This window comes from Zootermopsis nevadensis, unplaced genomic scaffold (assembly GCF_977971745.1).
Source record: "Zootermopsis nevadensis isolate Lab colony 2312 unplaced genomic scaffold, Znev_1.0 Znev_ptg000011l, whole genome shotgun sequence".
Taxonomy (NCBI): Eukaryota; Metazoa; Arthropoda; class Insecta; order Blattodea; family Termopsidae; genus Zootermopsis; species Zootermopsis nevadensis.
Genome location: NW_028259143.1, coordinates 4,095,747 through 4,111,749, shown reverse-complemented (window position 1 = coordinate 4,111,749; position 16,003 = coordinate 4,095,747). Strand labels below are relative to the sequence as shown.

The 16,003-nt window shown below is 37.8% G+C and overlaps 1 long non-coding RNA gene across 1 annotated transcript in view; it reads right to left on the bottom strand.

Annotated features, from left to right (window-relative positions):
* Positions 1–7,206: 7,206 nt before the first annotated feature.
* Positions 7,207–16,003, bottom strand: part of LOC147874031 (uncharacterized) — a 30,013-nt gene continuing 21,216 nt past the window's right edge. The window contains exons 2-3 of the long non-coding RNA XR_015534674.1: positions 9,862–10,021; positions 7,207–8,176 (exon numbers count right to left, since the gene is read on the bottom strand). This is a non-coding gene — a long non-coding RNA (uncharacterized LOC147874031). The remainder of the gene's footprint in view (positions 8,177–9,861; positions 10,022–16,003) is intronic.

Here is a 16,003-nt window from a genome sequence, read left to right as displayed (position 1 = left end):
GTGGTTATGAATCAGTATTTAGCGTAGTTTTTCAAATGACGACTCCATTTGAGCCGTTAGTAAAGAACGAAACATTCAACCAGACCATGAGAGAGAATATTACACAAAAATAGACCTGTTGCTATTATATATTATACGTTTTGATTCTGCGACTTAAGTTAAGAACCGCTCTATTCTAGGTTAAGTTCAGAGTTAATTATGTGGTCAGTGGATTGGATGGGCAAATAGTAATTGTTGCTGTCATACCTTTTCGCCGATACAAGGGCACAGACGTCCTCAGGAACCGGATATAGCAGTAGGAATGAAAATAAAGTTGGCCATGCACAAGAAGCTAACTGATTTACTTTCTAATGGAAATTCCCATGATCTTAACAGGAGTACCAACCTATGTTCGATACAAGACTTTATCAATGTACTTACAGTAATTTATTCACCGAATTAATGTTTATTTAAAAATTTGAGATGAAGCTTCGTATTATGTTGGGCATCGCTCATTGTCTGTACACGACGTTTCGGGAATTTGTTATAATACTGACAAATTTGTTACAATTTTTATAATTTGTGATTAATAATTATGGTTGGGACAAAACCATAATTACTTTAAATAAAAGTCAGTACATCAACCATTAGACCACCTGGTCTTCATACGCATTTAATATCGGAATTTAACGTAAGGGAGTGGTCGGATTCACGTTTCCAGATCCATTGACATGGAGAAATGTCCGGGTGGGGGCGATTAAGAGAAAATCTCAAGGCGCGTTCAGAAAATTGAAGTCTGGTTGTGCAGGCTTTACCATAATGCGGATTTAATCAGTACAGGTGGACACAATGCCACTCGAATTATGATTCACTGTGAAATCAATGACAAAAAGCACTTGTGCTGATCACTGAGGCGGACACTGGCGACAAATGCTTCAGAAATGCGGTCAAACCTGACTCACGCGGTCCGTTAGAATGGGAAATAACAGAAGTCATATAAGTAATGAGAATTAGTTTTTAAAAAAGAGAGATGATATTTAAAGTAAACTTACCTTACCAATTGATTTGCTGGACTCAAAAACATTGGCTATTACGACCGTCTACCCACGAAACGTGAATCTCAACTAATTCTTAAAAATGACCCTAATGAAAGTAACCAAAGCTGTGGGTATAAGTTAGCTTTACTTTAACAGTCTTCTCAAAAATTCTGCTTGTTTTAGTGACGACATAGGAATGCAATACCGAAATTAGGTTTGGATGTAGATGTAACTTTAGTGACTACTACGTTATACGAAGAATTTATAACACATACTGATCACATTGTAATAATGTTTCTGTAGTTGATCAGTCATTTTACGCCATGCGTACTCGGCAGAAACGGATAACTGAACCACACTCCAGTATACTTCACTGTTCATCGATTTATTAGTTGTTAATTTAGTTTTAAACAATGGCTGTAACTTTAGCCTACAGCACGAACATTTCAGTGTGTGAGACACAATCTTTCCTAACGAGAAGTACGTTATGTTACCATTCCCATGCATTTTATTTATTTTTTTATTTATTTTTTATTTATCTGCCTCTGTTTTCGTTTCCTGTAAATCAAGATAATGATTACGTTGCTTCTTTAAACTTAAATTCACTCTAGCCGGCTGACAGACTGTGAATTATTAAGACTCCTGCCCTGGAGCTATCATAAGAATATTTCTACCATAAGCTCAGAGGAAAAATGACATATAGTCATATTTCTCGTTCAGTAAAAAAAAATTTTTTACGAAGATGCATTGTGTATGGAGGGGTAAGACAATCTTTCAAAGTTAAATATTGTTTGAATAAAATCATGTTAGGGAGATTTTGTGCGTATAAATGATTTTCGGCACTCCAATGCAATGCTTCAAATTGCTGTGAGCTCATAGCAAGGTGCCGCCCCTCATATGCTGTCGCCAGGGTGCGATGCACCCATAGGGCGACACGGCTTTGCTTACATAGTTCCATACCCGTCTGATCCCCATGACCTGTCTCCTTTCGATCTATCTTAATGTTATCCTCTCATCTCTTTCTCGATTTTCCATCAACGTTCTCTACGCGTTCCTTATTTTCTAAATTCCTGGCACTTGCTGTTAAACTGTAACATCCCAGGTTTAATTTCCCTCGAAATACAAGGCAAGACCTTGAAAATTTCACTTTCATAGGTGTGATGTCGTAAATTGACGCCGAAATATTTTTCTTCCTTAAAAGTAAAATATCACGTTTTACACCAATACAAATCAAAAGTGTGTGATCACTTTCAGTATTCAAGCGTATTTAGTTATTTAATGTAATTATATAAATTAATATTTCGTTCAAATAGTAGCTTACAACTGGAGGTGATATTTGATTCACTCTTACAGTTAACAACTGATTTGCCCTGAACATTCCTGGACACATTCCACTGTCCAAAGCAGTCATTATCATGGGATTAAAATGCGCAGGTTGTGCATCGATCCACAGCTTTAAAAATAAGATTTCTTATTTATATTTGACCCATATCACTAAACTGATTATTAGATGAATATACACACTACCACTTAAATGGAAAATTAAATTAAACTGCATGTGATCTGGCGTTTCCAATGTCGCTCTTGCCTAGCAGAACTGCGAAATTAGCGATGGAATCTGTGGGAATATTTTTGAGATTAAAACTGTTATCTGTAGCTCATTACGATTACGTATAAAAGTCAAGACATGCCATTTCTGAACGCGAGTCAATAAAGCAGACCATTTAATGCAAGTATCTGTATGGTGAATTATCTTGTTTCACTTTATATTTTACAAATTGTTTGTTATTTGTGCTAGAAACATTAATATAGATAATTTTAATAATTTTGTTGGCCGTAGAATTTATAACACAATATCAAAGTGAAATTATTCACAGGTACATAGCAGTTCGTTTTTAATTTTGTAAATTTTCTACATAAGTCTACTTATTTTCAGCCTCAAATTCTGATGCTCACAAGAAAGGCAAAAATTTATAAAAGAAATTTGTCATTTACTATTTGCAACCCTTACAACGTTTAATTGTACTATATTTTTTTTGAAAGTGATAGTTGTTTAGCAATACTCAGATAATGTCCCCTCAAAAACTTCACATAAGTTCTGTAAATTTCTTATTATAACAAAAGTGAACTTTGGCGATTACAGCCTAAATTCCTTAAACATAGGGATCTCTTGTATTTCTTTTTCCGAATACCTTGACACGATCAAAATTCCTCTTTTGAGAGTGCAACTTAAAGCTACCGATGCCTAAATACACGTTCGTGTTGTAGCCTATAGGGGTCTATAAGTTATTTTTATTTATTTAGTGTTCTGTCTGACGACAGGTCCATATGAACAGGATCCTTCCATCCTTTTCTCGGACTGGGACCTGTTCATATACGTTCTTGGCAGATGATCCAGAAGTGGTTTGCCATTGCCTTCTTCTGTGTGTGAATGGATGCCACGGAGAAACCGGGGAAGCCCCCGGAGGAAAACTCCGTGTTGCCTAGACCACGACCTTGCCCAACACAAGTTATAAATTCGAGCACCGCCGGGAATCGAACCCGAGACCCCAGGATTACAAGGCCAGCGTTATAACCGCTAGACCACCTCATCTTATTATTATTTAGTGTTCTGTCTGACGACAGGTCCATATGAACAGGATCCTTCCATCCTTTTCTCGGACTGGGACCTGTTCATATACGTTCTTGGCAGATGATCCAGAAGTGGTTTGCCATTGCCTTCTTCTGTGTGTGAATGGGATGCCACGGAGAAACCGGGGAAGCCCCCGGAGGAAAACTCCGTGTTGCCTAGACCATGACCTTGCCCAACACAAGTTATAAATTCGAGCACCGCCGGGAATCGAACCCGAGACCCCAGGATTACAAGGCCAGCGTTATAACCGCTAGACCACCTCATCTTATTATTATTTAGTGTTCTGTCTGACGACAGGTCCATATGAACAGGATCCTTCCATCCTTTTCTCCGACTGGGACCTGTTCATACACGTTCTTGGCAGATGATCCAGAAGTGGTTTGCCATTGCCTTCTTCTGTGTGTGAATGGAGTAATTGTTGGGATGCCACGGAGAAACCGGGGAAGCCCCCGGAGGAAAACTCCGTGTAGCCTAGACCACGGCCTTGCCCAACACAAGTTATAAATTCGGGCACCGCCGGGAATCGAAGTACTTAACAGAATGTCTCCGTGTGTTTTGTGGTGCCCAATACCTTTTGTGTTTGTTCGGTTGAGACGTCCACAGACCATGGCAGTCGAACATCCCAGTAGTAAATACACGACAGAATGTGTACAGCTGTGCCCTCTGTTCGTCACCTCATCCATACCGACTCTGTGAGGACATCCAGTCTCCTAATCCTATCCCAAGGATAAAGCAGCGGGAACTTGAAGCTGTACCTCCAATCCCAGTTCTATTTCAGGACGTAGCGTTTAATTAAGGATCTGGGTTCCAAAAATTTCAGTCTCCGAAAGAGAACCTGTGAGAACGACGTATCAGGTAGCAACGCATAGCTGGAGCTGGAGAAAAGCCCCCCAGGAGCTACTCGATGCAAAGAATCAGGGGCGTGGGCGACAGCCTGGGGGCTCCGAGCAGTTCATGGGAAAATTCCATACCAAAGTGACCAATCCTGAGGTATGTGTGAATCTATTGGAATGTGGACCATCCTACGCGGATACACTTCAACGCACATGAGAAGAATGAATAGAATGGTTAGGTTGACAAAAAAAATGCAGTTAATGATGTCCACAGCTGGGTCCATTCTAACACTTTAACTACATGTACCAGCTGATATAACAATAATTAAATCCGTGTTTTGTAATTACCGGTTTTTTTTATAAGATTCTCGTGTTAAACGGAACATTAAAGTAATAACTTTGTTACAAATTATGGTAGAAGTAGCTTTGGGAAGAGATAAACCTAACCTGTTGTTTTCCGATGTGTGCCTTACCTCTCATCTACAGGGTGGGTGGGAAGTAAGTAGACATTGAGAAATGGTTATAACCTCTATATTTCCAATGTATAGCGATTATTTAATGCCTACTTACTTCCCACCCACCCTGTAGTTAAACTGACACGGCTTAGCTATATGCACTTTTTTCCACAAAATGCACAAACAGCAAATAGACCTTTGTTGTTAGTCCGTCACATAATTTATGTCCAAAACATTAATTCTGAGATAAATTTCGCATTCGGTGACCTACAATAAATTGCCGAGTTCCACAGCTGTTTCTGATGCTGCCTAAATCGTTAGTTGTAGCAAGAACGCGCCACAAACTGGAGTTTTCTACTTTTAGATCAGTCATCTTCTTATTTCAAGGACGATCCTACTGTCCGGGAGATCTCGTTTCTTTGTGTTCGAAATTACTAAGCCATAAGAAACTTTGTGGCTATATATATGTGTGTGTGTGTGTGTGTGTGTGTGTGTGGTCAAATTAAACCATGGTGTTGCATTTGTCGCCATCTGTATTGTAACACTGGATGAAATCTTGAAGTCAAACAATCACAAATTAATTGACATTTGGTATCTGAATTCCTTAGGTAGGTACAAGAATTTCGGGAAGTTTCAATTCGGTGTTTCTTTTCGTTACTGAAAGTCCCAACAAGACCTATGAAAATATAAAATTGACTTACTCCCGATGTGTTGAAAATTCCCTTCACAACAAGCCAGTTTTTTTTCATTCGCTCTTCAGTGTTGTCTTTGATTTTTAAAAATCCATTTACGTTAGCCTACAGCCTATCACAATTTATGTCTTAGATAGGTCTACAATATCTATCCTAATACTAAATTTGTTCACTATATCATCCACTTACGACAATTTAGTAGAACTATTCCTGGTTATTTATGCAAATTTCAAAAACGATTATGGAATTTCTCGTCTACAACAGGCGGTTTTCGAATTTCGTGATTTCGTGATTAATTTAAATTATGTACTCAATATATTTTCGATATACATATTAAAAATCTGAAACAACTTATTTTTTTCGGGTCATTTGAATCATGGACTCTGGCTGGTTCTTACTGATAGATATGATTTCTGAGAAATCCTTGTCACAGATGAGAAACGAAAGGTTCCAGTAACAGCTGAGCTGACAGTGACGTGCGTTTCTGTAAAATGCAAGACCTTGGATTCAGTGAGACTGCACGATCTTTATAATAGTCTAGAAGCCGCAGTTATCAACCTTGGCACGTTCACAACTTGTTTCTGTGACATACAATGACTAACATCATTCATAACTTTAAAATTACGCATCTATTCCACTATTGTAGCTCATAATCGTCATACGTTATTCAACAGGTAAACTGAAAAATCTAGGAACCAAAATTAGTAAATTCCCCTTAAAGAATGACGGTAAATTTCAGGCCATAATGACTAAAATCAACAAATAATCTCCAGGCATTCGTCAATTGTGATGCCGCATCAAACGAGTGTACGACCACCAGTTTTCTGTCTGTCCATTCATTGTCTGATTCATGATTCACATTTCATCTCTTCATTCAACGCGTTTTATCTGAGGTAATGACAGACACGTAAAATGAACCACACAAAGCCATAATAACGCAAGCTTCAGCCAGATTCTGCATATGCTAATGAAAGTCTCTTAGTGACTAAACGAGTTTCGCGTGATGCTGCGCTTGGCTGGTACAGAGGAGAGAGGCGGGAAGCCGAGATCCCAGATCGGTAGCTGGACCATACGCGACCTTGTGTCGGCCTTCCCAAGGGCGAGCGTTTAGACCGCTTCTCGTGCAAAATTCCAATATATTTCATTTTTTTTACAGACAGTAATTTCTGCTGGTGCTAAGATTTGTTTTTAGTGTTCATCACAGCTCCTGCCTTTGCGTCTACCCACGCGGGTTTCTCCTTGTCTTATACTTGGATAAAACATAATCCTCGAGTATAAAAAGGAAAAAAAGAATATCGTAGAGTCACGTGCGTACCAAAAGAACCTGCCACCGCAAAAGTGTCATATAGCTTATTTTAAATATGCACTTAAGCGCTGTGTGATACTCGAGATAACGTCATGAGAATGACTACTCCAAACACTGAGTCACTTCAACAAAAACTTGCAGTTTGATTCAATATGTTTCTTGGTATTTCATGAATGTGATATCCCGGTAAAATCCGGTTTCTTTTTTATCTCGTGTATAAAATCACCGGTTACTGAACAGGATTCAGCTGTTAGGTCTGATTTACTGAACATGCTACATACATAGATAAAGCTTTATGAATTTTTATACGGCACAGTCTAGGTGAGTCTTTAACGGATAGTAACAAATACAGAGTTTTCGTTATTCAGTCTATAAAATAGGTCCTGTAATTCAATTTTGCCAAGCTTCCGTCCTTTAAAAGTTTTATTAGGATTAATATTATTCTGAAAGTACAGGATTGTTCAGGTAGACACTCGAAATAATGAATGTCATTTGTGTGTGATTACATATTCTAAAATGGTTGTATGTCTGTCTGTTCGCATCTTTGAATTCGAGGAGCGTTTATGTAGCTTGATTACATTTCATATTAGGAAATTTTATAAAAATTATTCTAAGGATTCCTATTTTAGGTAACGTTCGGAAGATAATTATCACTTTACATGAAGATTTGCGTGAATTTTAAAAATCACCTCTCGAATACATGGCTAAATATTTATATGGAAAACACATTTCACATGTCAGTAAACCGTAGCTACGATTCGACAAATTTTAAGTGCAAGAAAGTTAAGTTCTTTTAATAGGTGTCTAGTACGTTTCTTTAAGTATAAGGTAACGTCTGTCTGTCCGTCCGTCCATATGTCTAATATCTAAAGCGACTAACGGAATTTGATTAAAATTTATAATGGTAATCTGGATTAAAAGTTGTTCCGTCGATTTTAATTTTAATTTTAATTATGGATATTTGTATAAAAATCGACCAAATTTGAAAATCTGAATATTAACTGAACTGATTGAAAGATAGATATATAGGCCCGTTATCTCAGCATTAAAGTCAGGAAAACATTTCCTTTGAGCCCTAAAACAGATGATTTTTGACATAATGTCGTTGGTGCTCAGCTGTTCGTGCCCTGGAATCAATCATGTTAGGGGAGGCGACAGACCGGTGCAGCTGCACTAGTTTATACATTGAAGCTGTCATAAATCACTGTTGCTCTCAGCGTCTAATGGACTGGTGGGAGGCCACTGTAAGAAGCAGAGCGTGTGCATAAGTTCTAGGAGAGATGCTGCAGGAAGTTGCGGTTTCACAGCACACAGAACTCAATTTTTTTTTGAAAATTATTTTTATGACTTTTTTGTTACAGACTATCTTTGGCGCCCGACGAGATGGAGCCTAAACTACACTTAAAAATACATGGAAAAGACGCCCTTACAAAGAAATCGCACGCCAAACCATTATCATATAGTCTTTAATCATACCAACTTATCTGTCGGGAGGTCTAGGGGTATGATTTTAAAATTAATGGGCGTTGCCTCGGTATAATCTGTGAACGAAACGTACACTCACATCGTCTGTAGTTGTAAAGTACATAGACTAACATCGTTGTTAACCATTTCTTCTTCTTATTCTTCTTGAACTAGTTGGATCTTAAAAATTACCGTCGTCTGTATTGTTGAGCCGTGTAGTCTGATAGACGCTTACCTACGTTTTAGAGGTCTTTGCTGCCTCCATCATCAGAGCGTTTCGTGATGGAGACAGCTAGAATCTCTGAAACGTCGATTAACTTGTACCAGACTTGTTTAAGATGTGTTTGCTGCTTTCATCAGCACTTGGAGCAAACACCTTTAAAACATCGTTAAACGTCTACCAGACTGTGTAAGATTTGAGGTTTCCACAGCGGCGAGTATGAATATTTCTGTCTTCTGGGTTCTTGAGCTGTGTAGTCTGGTCGATGTTAACCAACGTTTCAGAGGTCATACTGCCTCCGTCATCAGAGTATGAAGATTTCTGTCTTCTAGGTTGTTGCGATGTGTAGTCTGGTCGATGTTAACCAACGTTTCAGAGGTCATACTGCCTCCGTCATCAGGGCGATGAATCACCAGACTACACAGCGCAACAACCCAGAAGACAGAAATCTTCATACTCGCCGCCGTGAAAAACTCGGGTATCAACAATTTATTTTGCGTTCTGTCCACTACTTTGACGCTCAGACACCAGGACTACATCAGTTGCTACTGCGTTTCTCACATCCGCAGACCGTGTGAGTATTATTATTTCCGAGAACTTGAGGCTGGGGACTGACCACTCTGGTGATGATTCTGTATATGGCGAAGCCCTTCAATTAATTAATCTGCACACGCCGTATGTGGCGTAGCTCTCGGAAGGGAAGCCAACCAAACTTTCTCTTCATTCTTACCGCCGGTGTCAATCCTTGCCTGACTTTGCTTCTCCCTTCCACTGTGCCTTACTCCTACAACATCTGCAACTTCTCTTGCGCTTGAAGTTAACACAGTTACAGATCTAGCAGGCAAAATAACTTCTCCGTGAATGAGGCACTTCGAATATTCCGATGGGTCGTAGTCGAATGACGTAAGAAGATACTAGTAACTCATATTTATTTCCTGTGTTGATTATTAAAACTGCTTAGTCCATTCATTTGACTGAAAAGATTTCTAATAAGACTGTCAATAATTCTACCAATGTCTTAATGTAAAAGCAGTTTCCACGAACTTACAGAAACGTACACAACTAATGATCAGGCTATATCAGAGTCATTCATGCCTGATGTCACTCGAGTCACAAACATTTTTACAAATTAATTTGGGCTTAAGGTGAGTCCGCTTTTTATAAAATGGACATGTCACAAGGGGGGGCAGCATTATATAATGAGATTTCAGGTTCTTAAGGCCGTAAGTATAAAGAAGGCTACCTTCTGGGTTATTGCGACTTGTAGTCTAGTAGAAGTTTATCGATGTTTCAGAGGGATTTGCCGCCTCCATCACCTCAGGGCGATGACTACGGCGCAGTAACCCAGAAGTCAGCCATCTTAAAATCATGATATTTCATGATTACTTCCAGGAGATGTGCGTCTGTAGGAAAAATGAAGGAAAATTAGAATAATAAAATCATGCAGTATATTGTATCACGCTATCTGTAAATTACTGCTATATCACGAGCAAAGTTTCACTTAGAATCAATAGCTCAAACTGTTGATGATAGTCACTGAGACGCCAGGCTCTAAAATGTATGAAAACATATGAAAGTATCGTATCGCTTTAAATCCAAAGCTCGTCTAAATAATACTTAAGAATTCAGTCCGTACCGCAAAGAAAACACGACGCTTCACCATTATACGACCGACTGATTAATGGTGTTAAGGGAAATACTCGCTGTTTATTCTGAGAATCATATGAAACCCATAAATACACTGTGTGGGAAAAATTTCAGACTTACTGGTTGTAAAAGAATGCAGTGCATGCAGCTACCATTTGGCTTTGAAGGATAACAAAGTCTCCTGTACGGAGTCTTCTAGGAAAAGTCGATAGCTGTCAAACCGTTCGATAAATTCGTTGTTACTAAGAAAATCGATTTTTTTTTCTCGCCGGCACCACCGAAGCGTGATATTGGCCATAATCCTGCCTCTTTTAATTATTCTCCGAAACAAAACTTAACAAATAATGAAAACTATGAACTTTTTTTAGGCATGATTCTGTACCATGTGGAAAAAATGTTTTAAATAGAAGTATAAATTTTAATTAAAATTAGACTATGTTCTGTAACATAAACCGATTTCACTACTAGACGATTTATGAACAACAGGCAAATGTTCATACAAGCACATAAACAAAACATTTGTCTGATGTGGACCAAAAAGGACTTCACTCAATAATACTTCCTGTAGAAATTAATTAAAAAAATCTGTCCCGCTATACGCCATGTAAGCGCTTGAGGGAAGAGGACATAGCTCCTACTCATTCTTAACCTCGGCACTAGATGGGGTGAGTGGTTAGCGTCACGCTCCGGCCGCACTTTACCCCCTGGAAAGGAACCCGGTACCCACTGGATAGGAGGCTGACTGGATGCAGAGGCTAAATATCATATTTAATCAGAATCCGTTCAATAGTTTTGGAGAACACATAAACGACAGGCAGGAAAGACCTCCTCATTAAGCGTTCATGTTACGCACTCGTACAAAGAATGCATAATCGGTTAATTTTAAAAATGTATTAAAACTGCAATAATTTTTAACAAGATAAACAAAAGGATGATTACATAGTAGCTACTTTCCCGCTCAGATTCGAGGCCCTGAAATTTCTGAATGAACTCCATCTCGAGATTGGCGAACAAAAAGCTCAAGGTTTATAAGCTTGGCGGGAGACTGGAATGACGTAATGCTTAAGGAATGCTACCCTAAAGTTTTCCTTGTTTGAATTCCAGCAAAGAGAAATAATTGGTAGCTCGCTAGTTCACCTGCATTGCTACCTGGTGATTCAGCGGGTAAACCTACTGTAGCTTTATAGTTGGTATTATTACGGTTTCCAGATTGATTGTATTCGTCAAATCGTTTGATGAGTCGGTCTGGACGCAGAGACGAAAGGAAAGATACTCTGCCCCTGTCGGAGGTCGAACCCAGATCCCCCAACCCGTAACCAGTTACTATACTGACTGACCTACCCGGCTCGCAGGTTTATGGGCGTTCGTTTATATATAGGTATGATAATTTTTCCTTCTGTTATCTTAAGGTTGATTATTTTAGGTGAGTTCAGTTTTGTGTTGCTTTGGACTATTTTAACAAAATGTGCGGAAAAACCTCTAAAATGTTGAATTTTATTTCGTTTAGGTCTACTATATTTATTTATTTATTCATTTTTATCTTCGAGTGTAGGTTAATTGCAGTTCTACAAAGCACGTTTCTAGTGGGTGCCAGTTTATACTCCAATAGTGACCAGAATCATGTAGTCATAGGCTTATTTTTGGTCCATTTTTAGAGAAGACCGACAAAATGTACTGTTTCATTTTCTAGCTAGAACGCAATGATATGCGAGCGCGTACGTAGCTCCAACCTAGATGACGACCGAACACATCATAAGAATATGATAAAACTCTCGTCGGTAGATGCAGGAAATCTTTTCTTATTTTTGAGGAGAATTTCTTGGACAGCTGGATGACTTAGGATCATGGAGGTAATTTAATTATTTAATTAATTAATTTACATTTGGAACATCACTTCGTGAGAAAGTGATGTTCCAAATGTAAATCGAATATTTCGATAAGGAGCATCACATGGTATTTTAATTATCTTAATTTTAAATTAAATTGTGATTAGACGGACAAGATTAATTAATTAAATATATATTTTCACAATATGACGCAACTCTATCATCTTGTAATTTTATTAGTTAACGTGATTTTAAAATAAAATCTAGTAGGCCTTAATAATATTTGCAAAAAAAATTGTATTTTTAAAATGGAATACTTCTCCGAATTGTAAGTTAATCATTTAAATATATATGCAATGGATGGAACTTTTACATCTTTATTTATTTATGTACCTTTCCTAGATAACATTATTTCAGACATATCAAACAGGAGGAGTGCCAGTTATAGTCTTTTGCCGTGAGCCACTCCTTCGTTGGATGTTGCTTATTTCTGTGGTTTCATCTCAGCGAAGTATTTAGCTTTCACAAAAGGTTAAATCTTCCTTCTTCAAAATGAGAACAAACACCTTTCACTACGAAATAAAAATCCGTTTGTTTCTTCCCTGCACAGCATGTCCAAACACTCATGAAAGATATTGGGGAAGAAGAATATCAGAATAAGGCTACTATAGCAAACTCAACGAAACTATGATACAACCCTATGTCTATATTTTATTACTCCAGACAAAATATTAGAAATATTATCAAATAAATAAATAAATTACGACGATGAATATAGCAGGCATGAAAAATAAAATAATTGAGTGTAAAATTGTATTCATAAGACCCGGAGTTAATATACCACTTGGTAAATCTAGAGGGAGGTCTAGAAAACATGCTGACATTAAAGTGAATCTTAAAGGCCATGAAATGAATTTTCGGCTAAATGCGACTGGCTCAGTTTAAGATCCATTGGCGACCACTTGTTAAGACAATTTGTAAATTTTCGTGTTCCGTAATTGACGAGAAAATGTTGGGCTATCTGAGCGACTATTAGCTTCTCAATAAGGATTCTGCTCCATGGAATTATTTTATATCACAATTCTGTGTTCAATTCTTTGAGATGTTGTTTAATAAAATAAGAAAGCAGGAAATGCGTGTATTACTAAAACGTATATTATTACATCGGAATGATTTTGTTGTGTTCAGTGTTACTTATCTTTACAAAGAATGTTCAAGATAAAACAAAATATTTACCTTTCAAAAATTATTAGACACAATACCATTTTGCATTAAACTTATGTCAAATTTCACCTGTCAATAATCCTTGCTACCAACCTAGACAAAGATAACCATATCAAATCTAAAACTTCTTGACGATGGTGAAGAGTCAATTGAATAAAAATTTTCTTGGATATTATCCATCGTCTAGTAAATATAAAACGTAAAACGACGTTTCGGAGATGGGACTCTATCTCCGTCTTCAGGTTCCAGTGGGCCCAACTGTTTAGGAACCTGAAGACGGAGATAGAGTCCCATCTCCGAAACGTCGTTTTACGTTTTATATTTACTAGACGATGGATAATATCCAAGAAAATTTTTATTCAAAGATAACCATGTTGCCGATCTCTGCATGTTGTAGACTTGCAACTACGTATCAACTGTGAAGACTTTCTTTAACACGCTGTATGTACCGGCAGCATGTTTGCAATCCCTGCTAAAACGTATTTACTTTAGGGGCAAGAATCTTTTTTCGAGACCTTCGTGTTGGTTCAGTAGACTGGAGTACCAAATAGGGTAATAGGCTTGTATGACACATGCAAGAATGAAGTCTGTGATTCATTTGAAAGGTCGGCAACCTGCGATCCCAGACTATGAGACACTGCGATACGTTGTCAATTTATGTTAAGTCTGGACTGCTTCGTCACAAGTTATGAATCCAACTTTCGAAAAGTTTGGAAAAATGAACTCTGTCAGTACGTTATCTATAAGACTTTGTCTTTTGAACTGAAAAGTACTTAGACAAATTGAAAAGGCCATTTTATCTTTTTTTCTGAGAGGATTAAAGTAACCTGAATGAAATCAGTCATAACAAAAGCCTAGCTTACTAATCTCTAATAGCATATTTAGTATAGAATTATTTAAGCCTATAAGTTCGCATGATTAAAATATTTAAATATTTTACCATGTTATCGTCTAGGTTTCCACGCCTAGTAATAACATTAGATTTATTGTCACGGATCAAGAAATAGTCAATACTTTTTTTTTAAACTAGAATGTTATACCTCAGCAAGTTTTAAATAATTGTGTTAGAAATGCATGAAGAGCTAGATGGAAAGGAAAGAAAATACCTGTGGTATTTAAGATTATAATCCGGAATCTGCTTATAGAAACGGATGGAAACCACGGAGAAACTCAGTCGTCCGGGTAGCAAGCCTCTCAGCGAGACCTACAACGGTGACCTCTCGAATCCGCAGTAGGAATACTAACTAACCATCGATCGTAAAAAAAAAGAAAACTATTTTATTAAAGAATAAAAGGCCTATATATTTTAAATTCATGATAAAAGGCTTTAGAACTTCTTTTTAAATTCTGAAACTTATTCTACAGTATGAAAATGTTAGAGGGAAGCCATTTTGAAGGAATTTAAATATAGTGGTTTTGAGGCCACCTTCGGTAGCATGGCGTTCACATCGAACCTCAGTAATGGAATGTCGTTCCACTTTCTTGAAAGTACACATGTCTATACCATTTTGTAAGTCCGTGTTTGCTTACTATCCATTAAGTACTGGTAAATTAATGTATTCTAGAACGCACAAAGTTTCTCATATGACGTGATGCTACTTCTCGATACGTACTGTATGGTATCTTCGATAAAGTAAAATCCAGCCCATATCTACTTTGAGGTTATGTAAAAAAATGCAGACAAAATCTGCATGGCCTGCTTACGTCACAATGAATCATTCTTGGAACGCCGAGCGAGAGAAGAATCAAGTCTATGTAACGACGACCTCTGCTACTTAATTGTCTATATTTCATGCAAAATTATTGGCATGGAAGGAGGTCTTACATACATTTCGGAGGGTAAACAAAAATCTCATACAAAATGTTGATGAAGAAACACTGTGCTAATACTGTGGCAAAATGAACTGTATGAATATTGATAATTACACGAACCAATGGCGAATTCTTGTGTTATGAGGTTAAGTATTCAAGATCTAACATAAATACGTCGGTTAGTCAGTCCATCAGCCACGGTGGTCTAGCGGTTAGAACGCTGGCCTTGTAATCCTGGGGTCTCGGGTTTGATTCCCGGCGGTGCCCGAATTTATAACTTGTGTTGGGCAAGGCCGTAGTCTAGGCAACACGGAGTTTTCCTCCGTGGCATCCCAACAATTACTCCATTCACACACAGAAGAAGGCAATGGCAAACCACTTCTGGATCATCTGCCAAGAACGTATATGAACAGGTCCCAGTCCGAGAAAAGGATGGAAGGATCCTGTTCATATGGACCTGTCGTCAGACAGAACACTAAATAAAAATAATAAGTCAGTCCATATCAGGTGACTAATTTCTTAATTACTTTAGTTAATTCGTAATTCGTCTTCACCACCATCCAGTACTGAGGGTAGGTGTAAGCACGGGGGCTGTACCTCCAACACTCCCCCCTCCCCAAAAGGTTTTATGGAATGGGGCAACGTTACCTGCGACCCCCTTCGGCAATACGTTACACAGCGTTCTAAATTTGTCACAGTTTTCCATTTTAAATTGAAAATATGTCATTTATGGCTGCATATTTTATTATATGATGTAAATGTATTCATATATTTACATCATATAATAATAAGGTTCAGAAAAAAATGTTTTTCAGCTGCTTACGTACGAGTTGGGAATTTATATTCGTGTAAAAATTTGGATTTCCTGAAGAGTAA